General features: G+C 46.7%; 1 long non-coding RNA gene across 1 annotated transcript in view; it reads right to left on the reverse strand.

Moving 5' to 3' along the window:
- Positions 1-16,471: 16,471 nt before the first annotated feature.
- Positions 16,472-18,413, reverse strand: part of LOC119349092 — a 3,693-nt gene continuing 1,751 nt past the window's right edge. Inside the window, exons 2-4 of the long non-coding RNA XR_005169244.1 lie at positions 18,129-18,212; positions 17,074-17,349; positions 16,472-16,964 (exon numbers count right to left, since the gene is read on the reverse strand). This is a non-coding gene — a long non-coding RNA (uncharacterized LOC119349092). The remainder of the gene's footprint in view (positions 16,965-17,073; positions 17,350-18,128; positions 18,213-18,413) is intronic.

The raw sequence follows: 18,413 nt of genomic DNA on the forward strand, positions 1-18,413 counted from the left end.
TTGTCTGAGTACAGACAACTAGTAAAATAAAAGAGGCTTGGAAAGCCTAGCTATACTACGTGGTCCTTCACAAGCTCAGGGTCACCACCTGGGTCTTTAGCCTACTCGTTGATGTCAACGTCTACATAGAACCCATCAGAAGGGGTTGCAGCGTCTTCTGTAAAAATGTAGATTATAGCAACATGAGTACAAAGGTACTCAGCAAGACTTACATCAGATCCTACATACATGCATTGACTCTTGGCTAGGCTAACCTACGATACTCCAACTTGAAATGGTTTTGCGCACACGAGTCCACTACTCACCACTTCAATACACTACCGAGGATCCGCCTCCGTCTTCCTACGGAAGAGCCATCCTCGGCACTCACACTTATCTTGAGGTTTTTAACAGTTTTCATTTACTTGTCTATGAACTGTATAGGCAACCAAGTAGTCCTTTACCGCGGACGCGGCTATTCGAATAGATCATGTTAACCCTGCAGGGGGTACTTCTTCATACACGCTCTCACCACTTACCGTCGTTTACACGACATGTACTCGGCAACCTTCAAGCGGAAGCCCAACGTGGGTGTCGGCCACGACCTACCTAATCACCTAAGCCTCCAGTCCAGGTTTATCGCCTATTCAGGTTCCATCCGCAGGGAGTCCGGCCGAGGTTTCCCATACGGCCCCGAACGATGTGAACAGGGTTCCCGAGATACCTAACGGGTATTCGGTACACCCGGCCACGTACCTACCGCATCACAGCCCACCCCTACGGTCAGCGATGTCCACGGCCTCCAGTAGGCTACAAACACCAGAAACTACTTGCAACTCCTGGACGGAGAACTAGGGTGAATAAGAAGCCGAGAGGGTCCATTGGTTTCGGGCCCAATGCATGGTAGTAGCTGATTCTTAAATCACACATACAGATCTCAGTGCTTAAGGTCGGCTTCAATGAAACAACCCACCATGTACTCCTACATGGCCTCTCATCGATACCTTTACCAAATCGTGTTCACCACACCACTCTCATTACCGACATAATCATTTCACTCTAGCCATCACCCAGATGAACCAGACCTGACACGACTCTAAGCATAGCAGGCATAGCAAGGTAGGAACAACACATACATATGGCTCAATCAACTCCTACACATGCTAGTGGGTTTCATCTAGTTACTGTGGCAATGACAGGTCATGCAGAGGAAATGGGTTCAACTACCGTAGCACACAGCAGTTTGAAACGCGTTGTCTTAATGCAGTAAAAGAGAGCAGGAGCGAGAACATGGGATTGTATCGATATGATCAAATGGTTGGTTGCTTGCCTGATGGTTCGATGCACTGATACGGTTCTTTGTTAGGGTATTCACGGTACTCCTCGGGGGCAGATCCTGCCGCAAAGAACACCGATACACAACCATCACCAAACAATGTGCAACAATATGATGCATGCATGAAACATAGCAATATGAGTGTGTTGGGCTAATGCAACTAAGACCAGAAGGGTTTGAACCAATTTGAATCAAAGATTCAAATTTTCAAACTCAAACATGGCCCTTTAAAGTGTTTTTCCTTGTTCTGCATTAAACATCAAGTTAACTTGTTTAATCATGCATGAAAATAGTACAGATGGATAGATTGGATTTTTCTGATCATTTTTCATATATAATTTGTCTGATTTGGAGTTACAGAATAAAAGTTATGAATTTTTTAAAGTTTAAACTATATTCTGGAATTTCCTATATTAGATTAATTCCAGAAAATCAATTATGGCGTCAGCCTGACGTCAGTGTGACGTCAGCAGGTCAAGGAACACGTCCAGGTCAAACCTAACAGTGGGTCCCGCGTGTCAGTGTGATTAGTTTAATTAAAGTTTAAATAAAACTAAACCTGTTTAATTAACAGGGCTGGGCCCCACCTGTCATTGACTCAGGGGAGTCAACCAGGGCCCACCCGTGGTCAAACCCGGGTCGGCTGCACCGGCGTTTAGCCGCCGGCGAGCCCGACGCAGCGGCGGAAGTGGTTTTGGCCGTTTCGGCCACCAAATGGGTCGCGGAGACCACCGGAGTGGAGCTGAGGACGAGCCGCAGCTCTTGGTGGAGTCCGTTGGGGTCGGGGTGGCCAGAGTTGGCGCCGGCGACGACTTTGGCGGCCACCGGGGTTCGGCCGAAGACGAACTTGATGCTAGAGGGGTCGGTGAGGCTCGGGGAGTGGCTAGCTAGGTGCTGAGTGACACGGTGAGTATGATGGACACCAGTTTGTGGCCGGAGCGTGACCGGGAGCACGTCGGCGACGAGCTCCACGGCGGTGGGAGCGGTTGAGCTCCGGGAGGTTGCTACACGGCTCGGGAGCAAGAACGGAAGGGAGGGGAAGATGGCTAAGCTCACAGTGAGTGCGACGAAGCCCTTGGTGCGGCCGGAGATGAACCGGAGCGACGACGGCGTTGAAGGGGATCTCCGACGACGGCGGTTCGGGCGAGGTCGTTGCGGTGGACTCGGGCGTTGCGAGCGCTCGGGGCTCGGCTGCTCGATGAAGTGGACAGCGGCGGAGCTCCTGGACACGATGAGAGGACGCACTGGCGGCGGGGAGCGCGGCTACGACGCAGGCACGGCGGCGGTAGCGTCGGCCATGGCTGGGGCGTGCAAGGGGGAGGAGCTGGAGAGGAGAGGGGGTGTCTGGGGGGTTCGGAGGAGCGAGGGAGGCCGGTCCACGACGTCACCGGACGAGGGGAGCGGCGAGGCGGCGAGCAGGTGCGTGGCGCGCGCTGCGGTCGCCGTCGGGCACCTGCCTGCCTGCCTGGCCGGCAAGCAGCTCGCTGGAGCGGTGCTGGGCTGGGCCGGCAGGTGGGCCGGGTGCTGGGCGCCAGGTAAGATTTTTCCATTTTTTTCTGTTTCTGTTTTTTTAATACTTCTGCAACTTTGTTGAATTAAATAAAATACTTAGGCAACTCCTAAAATCACCAAACTACTCCTGGTCCATAGTTGGATTATTTCCAACATGAAACATTTTAGTTTGGAGATATTTGAGCATTTAAATATTTTATATAATTTTAAATGCTCAAATTCAAATATTTATGATTTAATTCAAAAACCCTAAGATGGCCTAGGAAAATGTGCATCACTTTTGGCAGAGGTTCTGAACCAAGACAAAAATGATGGGCATTTTAGAAGGGCATTTCAGGTTCATTGACAAAGTTTTTAGTAAACCCTAGTTGGTTTCAGAGGGGACTGGGGGTTCTGTCATCCCCATTTCAGGTTTCTGGTGAAAGAATAAACATGATGCAACACTCTAATGCATGGCTAACTAGGATGTGACAACTCACCCCCACTCAAAAGAATCTCGTCCCGAGATCTAGGGTCCTCCGGAAAGAGGGCGGGATACTCGAGTCGAAGACGATCCTCCCTTTCCCAAGTTGCTTCATCCTCAGAATGGTGCGACCATTGAACTTTGAGAAACTTGATATTATGACGTCGAGTGGTACGCTCGGCCTGATCGAGGATACGAGTGGGGTACTCTCGATACGTAAGATTATCTTGGAGATCAAGCGTTTCGTGGTCCACTCCACGGATAGGATCCGAGAAGCAACGCCTGAGTTGAGAAACGTGGAAGACATCGTGGACTGTGGAGAGGTGCGGAGGTAGTTCCAACTGGTAGGCAACTTCTCCTCGTTTGGCGAGAATGCGAAAAGGTCCAATGTAACGAGGAGCCAATTTGCCTTTGATACCGAAACGATGGGTTCCCTTCAGAGGGGTAACCCGAAGGTAAGCCTTCTCGTCAATCTCGAAAGTCATAGCCTTATGTTTTCGGTCATATTGACTCTTCTGACGGGATTGGGCTGTTTTCAACTTTTCACGAACGATGCGAACTTGCTCTTCTGCTTCCTGAATCATATCCGGGCCAAAGAATTGTCTTTCCCCGGTCTCTGACCAGTTAAGGGGTGTTCGACACCGTCGTCCATAGAGAACCTCAAAAGGGGCTTTACCCAAGCTAGATTGATAGCTGTTGTTGTAAGCGAATTCGGCAAATGGAAGGCACTTCTCCCAATCCATTTCGAATGAGATAACAGAGGCTCGAAGCATGTCTTCTAGGATCTGGTTGACGCGTTCTACTTGACCACTCGATTGAGGGTGAAAAGCGGTGCTAAAGGAAAGGCGGGTTCCCATAGCGTGTTGGAAACTTTCCCAAAATCGAGAGGTGAAAAGACTTCCTCGATCCGAGTTAATTTCCAAAGGAACACCATGGAGAGACACTATTCGGGAGATGTATAAGTCTGCCAGCTGACTAGCGGTTATACTCTCACGAACAGGTAAGAAATGGGCCACTTTGGAAAGACGATCGACAACGACAAAGATAGCATTATTCCCTCTCTTGGTCCTGGAAAAACCGGTAATGAAATCCATACCAATTTTATCCCATTTCCATTCAGGAATAGCTAGGGGTTGAAGGGTGCCAGCAGGCCGTTGATGCTCTGCTTTTACACGACGACAGACGTCGCAATTAGCAATATACTGAGCAATTTCTCTCTTCATCCTAGTCCACCAGAACCTCTGGCGTAGGTCCTGATACATCTTAGTACTACCGGGATGAATGGTGAGAGGAGATTCATGAGCCTCCTTAAGGATCAACTGTCGTAGATGTTGGTTCTTGGGAACCACTAAACGGTTCCCAAAGTGCACAACACCATGATCATTTGTGGAGAAACAACTAGCACCTCCGCTAGCAATGTTCTCCTTGATTTTAGATATTCCCCTATCTCGCTTCTGGGCAGCGATGATTTGATCCGTAAGAGTAGGTTTCGCCACCAAGGTGGAAAGAAATCCTTGAGGAACAATGTGAAGGTTAAGCTTCCGAAATTCCTCATGGAGAAGCGGTTGACTTTGTTGTAACATCAGGTTGTTACAATAAGATTTACGACTTAGCGCATCAGCCATGACGTTGGCTTTCCCTGGGGTGTAAGTTATTCCTAAGTCGAAATCTGTGATCAACTCAACCCAACGTATTTGCCTGAGATTCAAATCCGGTTGGGTAAAAATGTACTTCAGACTTTGGTGATCAGTGAATATTTCGCAACGGTTACCGAGGAGGTAATGTCGCCAGGTCTTAAGTGCATAGACTACAGCTGCAAGCTCTAGATCATGAGTAGGATAATTCTCCTCATGTGGGTGCAATTGCCATGAAGCGTAAGCAATTACGTGTCGATCTTGCATGAGGACGCAACCTAGTCCTTGTCGCGAGGCGTCGCAGTAGATAACAAAATCCTTGGAAAAGTCTGGCGGTACCAGTACGGGAGCAGAAGTCAGGCGTCTTTTCAGTTCCTGAAAGCTGTGCTCACATTGTGAAGTCCATTCGAACTTCTTATCTTTCTTGAGGAGTTCGGTTAGAGGTTTAGCAACTTTGGAGAAGTTTTCGACAAAGCGACGGCAATAGCTCGCTAAGCCCAGAAAACTCCGAACTTGCTTGACCGATTCAGGTGGAGTCCAATTAAGGACGGCTTGAACTCGCTCAGGGTTAACAGCAATACCTTTACCAGATATTACATGACCCAGATAGGTCACTTCTGACAACCAAAATTCACATTTGGAAAACTTGGCATAAAGACGGTGCTCTCGAAGTTTCTTCAACACTAGCCTTAGATGTTCAGCATGTTCTTCCTCGTTCTTGGAGTAGATGAGTATATCATCGAGGTAAACCACGACGAATTTATCCAAATACTCCATGAAGATTGAGTTCATTAACCGAGAGAAGGTGGCTGGAGCATTGGTTAAACCGAAGGACATGACGGTGTACTCGTATTGGTCATAACGAGTAACAAAGGCCGTTTTAGGAATGTCCCCGTTCCTGATTTTGATTTGATGGTAGCCCAACCTCAAATCCATCTTGGAGAAGACTGAGGATCCAGCGAGCTGATCATACAGGTCATTGATCCTAGGGAGCGGATATTTGTTCTTGATTGTGACCAAATTGACCGGTCGGTAATCTACAACCATCCGGTCCGTACCATCCTTCTTCTTGACGAAGAGGACGGGGCAAGCCCACGAAGATGAACTAGGTCGGATGAAACCCTTTTTCAAGGACTCATCGAGTTGTTTCTTAAGTTCGGCTAGTTCTAGTGGTGCCATCTTATAGGGTCTTCTAGCAATCGGAACGGTTCCTGGAATGAGGTCTATTACGAACTCAACATCCCTGTCAGGTGGAACACCTGGCAATTCCTCTGGGAAAACATCCGGGAAGTCACGGACTACCGGGACGTCCTCAAGGTCTGGCAAAGGGCTGGCGTTAAGAGAATATAACTGTCGCTTGGCTATTCGGGTCAAGACATTGACTATCTTCCCCGAAGGATGGGTGAGTTGAACAGTCCTAGAGAAGCAATCAATTTTGGCATGATGAGCTGACATCCAGTCCATACCCAAAATGATATTAATATCTGAAGATTTAAGGGCTATCAAAGATGCGAGGAAAACAAGTCTGTCGACTTGGATTTCATTCCCATGGCTTACTCTAGAAGTTTGCCATTTGGATCCCGGAGTTTGAATTACCATAGAGGTTGGCATGTCACCGAATGCGATGTTATGCAAACGAGCATAATTTTCGGATATAAAAGAATGAGAGGCTCCTGTATCGAAAAGAACAGATGTCGGGTGGCAATTAACAAGAAGCGTACCAAGAACGACGTTGGGATCCTCTTGAGCTTCCTCGGCAGAGATACAGTTGACATGGCCACGTGTAGCGGTGGCCGGCTTGGCGTGGAACACTTTCCCTGTCGGCTTGCCACGGCCAACAGCTTTAGCAGATTGGTTGGGGTTGGTCTGGGGACACTCGCGCATATAGTGGCCAGATTCCCCACACTTAAAGCAAGTCACGGAACTGGTACGTGGAGGAGCGTTGTTGGTTGGACCACCATAGGGCTTGGCTGGTGCAGACTGTTGAACGGGGCGAGGCGCCTGGAAGGATGGCCTCGGTGTGAACCTGGGTGGCAGGGCAGTGTTGGGCACCCACACGCGGCGCTTCTGAGGACCAGCACCGGATGAGGAACCCATGTCACGGCCATGCTTGCGTGTTGCATCATAATCAGTCTGACCAGTTTCAGCACTGATGGCCTTGTTAACAAGTTTCTGAAAAGATGTGCACTCATGCAGACGGAGGTCGCGGCGAAGCTCAGGACTAAGCCCCTTACGGAACCTTGCTTGCTTCTTGGCATCGGTAGAAACTTCCTCAGTTGCATATCGTGCGAGGTTACCGAACTCCCTGCTGTAAGCATCCACAGAGAGTCGGCCCTGAGTGAAACTGCAAAATTCCTCACGTTTACGGTCCATGAGACCCTCCGGAATGTGATGTTCACGGAAAGCCTCGCTGAATTCAGCCCAAGTAGTGACATGGCCCGCTGGGCGCATAGCTCCATAATTCTCCCACCATAGACTGGCGGGGCCTTCAAGATGATATGCAGCAAAGGTGACCTTGTCAGCCTCCGCTACCAGCGCGGAACGCAGTTTGTGAGAAATACTGCGAAGCCAATCATCAGCGTCGAGAGGCTCGACGGAATGGTGGAACGTGGGTGGATGTAACTTGATAAAATCACTAAGTGACACCACGTTAGTCCTCTGATGGTGTGCCGTGTTCTGTTCAATACGCTCCAACAAACGGTTGGTCTCCCGCTTGTTTCTTTCGGCTTCCATCATAACTTCGGCTAGGGAAGGAGGATGAGGCAGATTTGCATTCCTGACTTCACTGCCTTCGGCCTGCTCTTGAGGAGCAGGGTTAGTGCGCGTGTTGACCATCCTAGGTAAAACAAGACAATGATTTAGTCAGGATGATAAAATTCCGACATAGGATACAGAATGTAAGGAATAACTCGGAATGCAAGATGATCATCCGTATGACATGGTAGATACAGAAATTGCTTCTTTATTCCATCGTCATACACACCATACAGGGTTTAGTGCAAGACCAAACAAGGTACTATTACGGTGAAAAGAGGATTACATCTCATCGGAGGCATTCCAAGCTCCTATACATTATTTTTCTACACCTCCGGAAGGCGATACAAACTAGGTCATATCCCACGAGTCACGCAGGACGATAGACGACACAGCTAACACGAACTAGTGATACTACCACTAACTCAGACCGATCCGTAGTAGTCCTCGTAGAAGTCACCTCCATAGCATGGAAGCTCAACATGATCATCCGGAAACAGACGATCTCGCGGAGCTTGTGGGCCATAGGGGCTAGGATGAGGTCTTGGACCAACAGACGGTGGCCTGCGGGGACCGCGAGGTGGGGTGATGCCTCCTACATCACGCCAACCCATCACGTCTGGCAAAGCAGATCTCACAGGATAGAGATCGCGCATATCCGAATATCCAGCTTGCACCGCCGGTGCAAACCGAGTCAATGTGGCCCAGTGGTCAGCACGGGTATTGAAGAGCTCTAACCTCAAGGCCCGATTTTCACGGTCCTTATCCTCGAGCATCTCAGCAGTGGTGCGAGTCCGTGAATCCTCCTGGGTGGGGTCATCATAGATAGCCTGGAGATACCCTTGTGCTCCCGGAAGTGATCCTGGCATATACCGGAAATCAGAGTCCCGAAATAGACCAGATCTGACTCGCATGATGGTCATCATAGAGTAGGCGGCGTCCTGCACAGCCATCTCAATAGTAACCCCGAGTCCATAGGAGCAGTGAAGGGGCTCGGTGGACCCAGGATAAGATGGAAATATCCTGACAGTGTAGAGATACTGGCTTTGATTAAAGTCTCGGAATTGCTCTTCGACCGTGTACTCAGGATACCAACGGTATCCAGCCTCAGTCATTACCCTGACCAACATGGCAGTATGGCCGGGTACATCTAGGCATCGAGTCAGGCGAACCACTTGATTGAGGTCGCGAGTGGCCATCTGAAAGCACAATCATAATGCAAAGGCATTAGAATTTCTAGCAAAATTTCGGCAGCATAACAGCTGTAAATGCTCAAGAAGGATTTTGAGACATTTGACAAAGGATTTCATACACACTCAACATCATCATATCAAAGTTCTGAATCCATCCTAACAACATAACGTGGTAGAAGAACTGAACTAGGCTTGTTTCCATCAACCCTATAAGGTACTACTGATTAGTAACACGTGATCCTGATAGAGAGAATAGATCCTAATTCCTTAACCCCCGGTGGAAGAATAGTCTGACTCAGATCAGAATGTCATAAGATAAAGGAGTAAAAAGAGCCTTACGTTCCAACCCACAAGCAATTCCCCTACATATAACTAAAGAATTTCTAGACTCAACATCGACCAGTTTGGCTTGGAGAACCTACAGGCAGTCCGGCTCTGATGCCAACGCTGTCAGGACCCCGACTCGATGTCACATCGATCTAGCTCGTAACACCTCATATCTCTTTGCGGCCTCACGCACGGTATACCCACGGGTGTCGCCTTACCTTTTCCCGGGACCGTTTGCGCCTTTTGGCTCACGTATATGATAGTGTCGCTAGCATCCATATGATAAGGAGCCCGGGCTGACATGACTAGTCGTAAACCCAAAGTGGCACAGACTTACAGGGACAGGCATCCATGACCCAGCTTCGAACGTGTCGGTCATCAGCAAGTGGGTCCGGGCTGTAGCACTGGGCTAGCAGGACTCCGGTAAACCGGGCTGTAGCGGGCTAACAGGACTCCGGTACTCAATGCGTGACATTTCCCCGAAGGGACAGACACCGGAACGAAGAAGGACACATGCCGGCCAGCCTAAGTGTTCCAGAGCAGTAGCAAGCTACCATGGCTCAGCGGTAACACTAGGAGACATTTCCCGGTAAGAGAGGCTACTAAAGATAAACAACTAGATAGTCAGATCCCACACATACCAAGCATTTCAATCATACACACAATATGCCCGATATGTGCAAACACAACAAGGCATCACAACATGACTCTATGACACAAGCACTTTATTTAAGGCTCAGAGAGCCATACATAATATACACAAAGGTATGGGTCACACGACCCAGCATTCAAGTCATACAGTCATACAAACCAGCAGCGGAAGTAACTTGTCTGAGTACAGACAACTAGAAAGATAAAAGAGGCTTGGAAAGCCTAGCTATACTACGTGGTCCTTCACAAGCTCAGGATCACCACCTGGGCCTTTAGCCTACTCATTGATGTCAACGTCTACGTAGAACCCATCAGAAGGGGTTGCAGCGTCTTCTGTAAAAAAATGTAAATTATAGCATCATGAGTACAAAGGTACTCAGCAAGACTTACATCAGATCCTACATACATGCATATTATCAAGAAGGGTTGGTGGAGTTGTTGCAGCAAGCCAGCTTTGACTCTTGGCTAGGCTAACCTACGAGACTCCAATTTGAAACGGTTTTGCGTACACGAGTCCACTACTCACCACTTCAATACACTACCGAGGATCCACCTCCGTCTTCCTACGGAAGAGCCATCCTCGGCACTCACACTTATCTTGAGGCTTTTAGCAGTTTCCATTTACTTGTCTATGAACTGTATAGGCAACCAAGTAGTCCTTTACCGCGGACGCGGCTATTCGAATAGATCATGATAACCCTGCAGGGGTGTACTTCTTCATACATGTTTCCACCACTTAGCGTCTGCACACGACATGTGCTCGGCAGACTTCAAGCGAAAGCCGACGTGGGTGTAGACCACGACCTACCTAAACACCTAAGTCTCTAGTCCAGGTTTATCGCCTATCCAGGTTCCATCCGCAGGGAGTCCGGCCGAGGTTTCCCATACGGCCCCGAACGATGTGAACAGGGTTCCCGAGATACCTAACGGGTATTCGGTACACCGTGCCACGTACCTACCGCATCACAGCCCACCCCTACGGTCAGCGCTGTCCACGGCCTCCAGTAGGCTACAAACACCAGAAACTACTTGCAACTCCTGGACAGAGCGCTAGGGTGAATAAGAAGTCGAGCGGGGTCATATTTCAGGGCCCAATGCATGGTAGTAGCTGTATCTTAAATCACACATACAGATCTCAGTGCTTAAGGTCGGCTTCAATGAAACAACCCACCATGTACTCCTACATGGCCTCTCATCGATACCTTTACCAAATCGTGTTCACCACACCACTCTCATTACCGACATAATCATTTCACTCTAGCCATCACCCAGATGAACCAGACCTGACACGACTCTAAGCATAGCAGGCATAGCAAGGTAGGAACAACACATACATATGGCTCAATCAACTCCTACACATGCTAGTGGGTTTCATCTAGTTACTGTGGCAATGACAGGTCATGCAGAGGAAATGGGTTCAACTACCGTAGCACACAGCAGTTTGAAACGCGTTGTCTTAATGCAGTAAAAGAGAGCAGGAGCGAGAACATGGGATTGTATCGATATGATCAAATGGTTGGTTGCTTGCCTGATGGTTCGATGCACTGATACGGTTCTTCGTTAGGGTATTCACGGTACTCCTCGGGGGCAGATCCTGCCGCAAAGAACACCGATACACAACCATCACCAAACAATGTGCAACAATATGATGCATGCATGAAACATAGCAATATGAGTGTGTTGGGCTAATGCAACTAAGACCAGAAGGGTTTGAACCAATTTGAATCAAAGATTCAAATTTTCAAACTCAAATATGTCCCTTTAAAGTGTTTTTCCTTGTTCTGCATTAAACATCAAGTTAACTTGTTTAATCATGCATGAAAATAGTACAGATGGATAGATTGGATTTTTCTGATCATTTTTCATATATAATTTGTCTGATTTGGAGTTACAGAATAAAAGTTATGAATTTTTTAAAGTTTAAACTATATTCTGGAATTTCCTATATTAGATTAATTCCAGAAAATCAATTATGGCGTCAGCCTGACGTCAGTGTGACGTCAGCAGGTCAATGGAACACGTCCAGGTCAAACCTGACAGTGGGTCCCGCGTGTCAGTGTGATTAGTTTAATTAAAGTTTAAATAAAACTAAACCTGTTTAATTAACAGGGCTGGGCCCCACCTGTCATTGACTCAGGGGAGTCAACCAGGGCCCACCCGTGGTCAAACCCGGGTCGGCTGCACCGGCGTTTAGCCGCCGGCGAGCCCGACGTGGCGGCGGAAGTGGTTTTGGCCGTTTCGGCCACCAAATGGGTCGCGGAGACCACCGGAGTGGAGCTGAGGACGAGCCGCAGCTCTTGATGGAGTCCGTTGGGGTCGGGGTGGCCGGAGTTGGCGCCGGCGACGACTTTGGCGGCCACCGGGGTTCGGCCGAAGACGAACTTGACGCTAGAGGGGTCGGTGAGGCTCGGGGAGTGGCTAGCTAGGTGCTGAGTGACACGGTGAGTATGATGGACACCAGTTTGTGGCCGGAGGGTGACCGGGAGCACGTCGGCGACGAGCTCCACGGCGGTGGGAGCGGTTGAGCTCCGGGAGGTTGCTACACGGCTCGGGAGCAAGAACGGAAGGGAGGGGAAGATGGCTAAGCTCACAGTGAGTGCGACGAAGCCCTTGGTGCGGCCGGAGATGAACCGGAGCGACGACGGCGTTGAAGGGGATCTCCGGCGACGACGGTTCGGGCGAGGTCGTTGCGGTGGACTCGGGCGTTGCGAGCGCTCGGGGCTCGGCTGCTCGATGAAGTGGACAGCGGCGGAGCTCCTGGACACGATGAGAGGACGCACGGGCGGCGGGGAGCGCGGCTACGACGCAGGCACGGCGGCGGTAGCGTCGGCCATGGCTGGGGCGTGCGAGGGGGAGGAGCTGGAGAGGAGAGGGGGTGTCTGGGGGGTTCGGGGGAGCGAGGGAGGCCGGTCCACGACGTCACCGGACAAGGGGAGCGGCGAGGCGGCGAGCAGGTGCGTGGCGCTGCGGTCGCCGTCGGGCACCTGCCTGCCTGCCTGGCCGGCAAGCAGCTCGCTGGAGCGGCGCTTGGCTGGGCCGGCAGGTGGGCCGGGTGCTGGGCGCCAGGTAAGATTTTTCCATTTTTTTCTGTTTCTGTTTTTTTAATACTTCTGCAACTTTGTTGAATTAAATAAAATACTTAGGCAACTCCTAAAATCACCAAACTACTCCTGGTCCATATTTGGATTATTTCCAACATGAAACATTTTAGTTTGGAGATATTTGAGCATTTAAATATTTTATATAATTTTAAATGCTCAAATTCAAATATTTATGATTTAATTCAAAAACCCTAAGATGGCCTAGGAAAATGTGCATCACTTTTGGCAGAGGTTCTGAACCAAGACAAAAATGATGGGCATTTTAGAAGGGCATTTCAGGTTCATTGACAAAGTTTTTAGTAAACCCTAGTTGGTTTCAGAGGGGACTGGGGGTTCTGTCATCCCCATTTCAGGTTTCTGGTGAAAGAATAAACATGATGCAACACTCTAATGCATGGCTAACTAGGATGTGACAGCTACATAGTTCTAAACCAAATGATATCATATAACCAAAGTTCTCGTGACTATTCTAAATTGTCTTGTTATCAAGGATGGTCAAAGAATACTATGTTATGGGCATGTAAGATGTACGAGTTTGCAACACAATTTAGAGAGAGGGAGAGAGTGAAAAGCGACATCACACCAGTTGAATGGGACACGAGGTGAGGTAGGAAGGAGCAGCGCCCGTTAGGCCGGGCTTGATCCTGCTCAGTAGAGGGATGGAGACATTAGAGCTCACGGATTTAGACAGCAAACGGTTGCACTCCGGTGCGGAGAGGCAGACCACAACTCAGACCTGCCTTGTGATGCATCAGTGTTTTACCCCGGTGCCACTGCTCTGTATTGGGAGGGGGTCGCGTGCCCTTTCCTAGAGAAACTTTCCTCCATCACTGCCTTGTGATGGTTCTAATACTTAGTGATATGACCTATCTCCACAGCTCATTAGATAATACCTCATTGTGTGCTTGTAGTGCTTAAGCTTGTCACCACGGAAGGCAGTGCCTCTTATTGCATCTATCAAATGACATAAATCTATTGCATGCATTATAGCAAAAATAGAATCAAATAAAGCATCAAAATGAATGCACCAGAGAGGAACAAAACACACACCACAATAGGACAGAAAACATATGTTGTAGGCCTGGGGTGGGGTTATGAAACATTATGTTTAGGCCTAGGTTGGGGAAAGGCAAGGCAAGAATGATCACCTCAGATGGAAAAGTGTAGCAAGGCTTCCAATTATTGGATAGGCAAAAGATATTGTGTAACTGCAGTGATAGATACAAATCAAGGCCGGCGAAATCAAGGGGTCGCAAATATAATCGCAAACAAAAAATTACATTCCAGCGTGTATTCTTATCAGCATCTGATCTTTATATTATCTTCATGCGACAAAGAACCAGAAACCAGAATTTAGTAACAACGGCAAATACACAACTATAATCTATTAGTATTAGGAAAGGGTGTCATCCATCATTATCATTAGCCACCAATACCAACCACCAAATATATCTATACCTATTACGATCTTTGCTTTGTCACATATAAAATAATTCTACACTTGGAACATGTCCATATCTTCTCATCTATTTTTTATGCCAGTACATCGGTTCTGAATCCATTCGACAATAATCAATACTTCGATTGCATAAGACCTAAGTAAAGAAAATTAGAGAGGAGAGGAGGTAAAATCAGTTACCTGAATACCCAAAAAACCTGTAGCCAACTGAACCTTTGCCTGCTGGAAATGCAAGGCAGCAATCCACACCCAGATTTGTACCTGCAAAACAAATCACTAAGGATGCGTTTGGTTGAAGGTGTCGTATGAATGGGTTGGGACCGTTCAATTTTTTTGGGATTGAACCATTCAATTCATGTGTTTGGCTGAATATAAGTGGTGAGCTAATTATTTAAAACGGGACCACCAGTCATGCTCACATAGTCATGCATGCAAATGGTGGCCATTTGATTCGACCGATTTGGTTGGGTGGAACGGTTCAGCATCTTCATGGCATATTCTCTTTTTTTGGCTCGAACCATTCATGTGCTTTATAACCAAACATGTCTATTTTCTGAACGATCCCAACCCATTCATGACCGCCCTTGCAACCAAACGCACCCTAATTAGGTAGCACACGAGCCGACTGTGTCAACAAGTAAATCCAGAGTTAATCAAATTTATGCCATAACTGAAATTATACATTTACCCCCACAATCCAATTATCCATGTGAAATCAGAGAAGCAACCCTAGATCCTAAACCTACTCTTTCTGAATATCTTATATTTCTCATTTGACAGAGTCCGCCTTGCTCACGGTGTTTTTGTAATCAGTATAGTAACTATAAGTATGTAAACACGTGCATATCAATGAGCAGAAGAAAATAAACTTGGGCACATGCCTAAACATCAATATAAGAAGAACACAGAAAATGACATTAGATAAAACAAAAGCTCAAGTATTTTGTTTTAAAAAAGAAACATGAAGCATCTCGCACAAGTTTCCAATTACCCATGATGAAGCCTTAATAAACTAAAACAACTCAACGTATTATTATCAAAGTTTTTGATTTTTTTAGGTAATCAAAGTTTTAGACATCCGGCTATACCACCAATGTAGCCCCGCTATAGCGGTTTGAGCAGGATGACATTCATGCACATATATCAACTAAAGTTATGAAATAGTCGATTATAGCCTTGGTGTGGCTAATTTTGAAGACCGTCGCTATTTGGCGTAGCCTGCTATTTAAAACAATAATAATTATGTGAAAAATCGTAGGTCACCCTATAATAAAAACATATCAGTAAAATAAACAAAAATGTAATAAAATGCAATGAACATATTTGTTATCACTTTGTATCAATCACGAGTAGACCGACTATGTTTGAGAGATATTAAAAAAACTATCCTGGTTCTCTTGATCAAAGCCTGGCGAAGCTAGGCCAGGCAGGCTATGTTGGTCTTTTTTTTATCGCTTCATGAGCTGAGTCGACGGGGAAGCGAACAGTTGTTTAGGATGCAAAAGGATTTTGTCTAATCTAAGGTGAATTTTTTATTGAAAGATGCTCAAAAGCAATTAGATTTAGGCACCAGTTTCCTCCCATATTTTTTAGCGTCAGGTTGGGAAACTTCGCCAAGAGCTTTCAGGACTTACTTTTCTTCGGATGAGAAAAAAGGAAAACTGTGGAAAATGCAAGTATTTGGTGCAAAACGTTATATCACAGAATACGGAAACTTTAGGTGTCTATAAATTAATGTGCTTTTTAAAAACAAAACATATTAGCTATTGATCATAATTTGATAGGAAGCAAACAGGCTGCTTTCTTCACAATCTTCCAAAGAATGGCATCTTTTTCCTCAGAAAAAAGGAAGGGAAGACTGGACTTGTTATTTTTCCTGCTCTAAAATAACTGATAGTAATATTCCACGATACAGATGAACTCAACTGACCAAGATCACACATTTTGACATAAATGATAGTATGTACACCAGAATTTCAATAAAACAGCAGATGTTTCTTCATGCACTTTCTCTTGAACTCACACATGTCTTCTCTTTTTATACCATCAGTGCTCCGAGGAACTTGAGCCATTAGATTATTGAGGCCTAGGCAGACGTATGTGCACGACCTAAATGAGAGAACAACAGGCCTAGAGAAGTATGAGGAGCCAATGCACCACCTAGATCGATGGTGCCAAAGTGTTTGAGAAGCCTCGTGATCAGCACACCGGCAACGTACGATATCCCGGACAAGCTCACGGCGATGGTCAGGTAGTAAATTAGAGTCTTGAAGTATGTCATGGCTTTTCTGTGGACATGCACGTCCCGAGCGCAAGCAGCGCGATGCAGGCGAGCAAAGCACCGGCGACGTTCATCATCTTGTTCTCCCCATCATTGCTCTTGTGGAACGACAACCCGCAGAGCACTGGTGGAAGTGGCCCGAACACCATGTGTGACGGTAGTGCTAGAACCATGTGGAGCCGGGCTTTCGACCACCTCCTGAGCTTGAGCCAATAGTGGACGACCTTCTCATTTTTTCCTCGTTCATGTCTCGGATATCTCTCAGATCAGCAATCTGGTATCCACAAGAAAATGATATGTTAGTTTTTGGAGTTTTGGGTGTGAGTTTTTTGTAATGTTCAGTAAAATAATATGAAAATTCAGACAGGAGAGAAGTTTGTTACATTCTGAAAAATGAGAGTCAGTCCACCAATAAGGTTGGCTATGCCCAAGATGAAAGTAACTGACATGTTTTGGCGCCGCTTGATGCTGTTGTTCAAACACGAAGAGGCTGGTGACTGACTCCACTAAGCCTCAATACACTGTGGCTTTTAGTATATCCCAATCATCCCTCTGTTTTTGCCTAGGAGCAGACGGATTCGAATCTTCAGAGACTGACAACACTACATCTGTTGCTTGAGGAATCCGAGAATTGGGTATGTCGCCCCTTCGAATGATACCTGGTATAGGGAAAAAAACTCGGTGATCAGATATACAAGATACATTTAGACGACACAGAAAAGAGAGGCAGCAAGTTTCACAGAATTGGTTGCTCTCGGAGATTTGTTTGTTCAGTACATGCATGTCAAACTTATCTTGATTAACTTACTGATGATGGGCATTATGGAACTGTGGAATAATAAATCTAAAAGGAAAATACTTTGGCCTGGTACGATATGTGTCACAGTTGGGCTGAAAAATGAGCCATTCTCTGCAATACCGTGAGCATCTGAGCAAATGAAGTTACTGTCAGACTGCATCTCTGAATAACAGTAAGTAGCTCATGCATGCATGCTGATCACTTAATCGGATCTACATTTCTTTGCCTACTTTGGCAGTGTACAGCTAAATGCCTGAAGCTACCACGACACAGTCAACAAACAGAACTCGCAAGTACTTTTTCTACAGTTAATTAGCAGATGGTTCTGAATACAAAATTCAGGTAACGGTGAATAATAGTAAGTAGCTCATGCATGCATGCTGATCACTTAATCGGACCTAAATTTCTTTGCCTACTTTGGCAGTGTACACCTAAATGCCTGAAGCTACCACGACACAGTCAACAAACAAAACTCACAAGTACTTTTTCTACACTTAATTAGCAGATGGTTCTGGATACAAAATTCAGGAAACGGTGCAAATAGGATCTAAAATTCAGGAAAGTAGTCAAAATATTTATGTAGCAAATTGTACAAGTAGCAGGAAGAAACAAATTAAATGTAAATAAAGAATAGCTTACCTTGAGTATAGGATTTTTCCTAAGAAGGCAGGCGAGATAAACACGGTATGTATACTCAGGAGCCGCCTTTGATGAATTAACAACCTAGCAACAACAGCAAAAGAACACATTGGATTCACAAATCATCTATTCTAGCAAGCCATGAATCCAACAGTTGAATGATCTCCTGAGGATAATGACAACAACAGCAAAAGCACGCATTAGAATCGCACACCACAAACTGATACATAGGGCTAATTAGTTTACCCAATCCAATAAACTCACGTAAGTGTCAAAAAAAATCTG

This window comes from Triticum dicoccoides, chromosome 1A, assembly GCF_002162155.2.
Source record: "Triticum dicoccoides isolate Atlit2015 ecotype Zavitan chromosome 1A, WEW_v2.0, whole genome shotgun sequence".
Lineage (NCBI taxonomy): Eukaryota > Viridiplantae > Streptophyta > Magnoliopsida > Poales > Poaceae > Triticum > Triticum dicoccoides.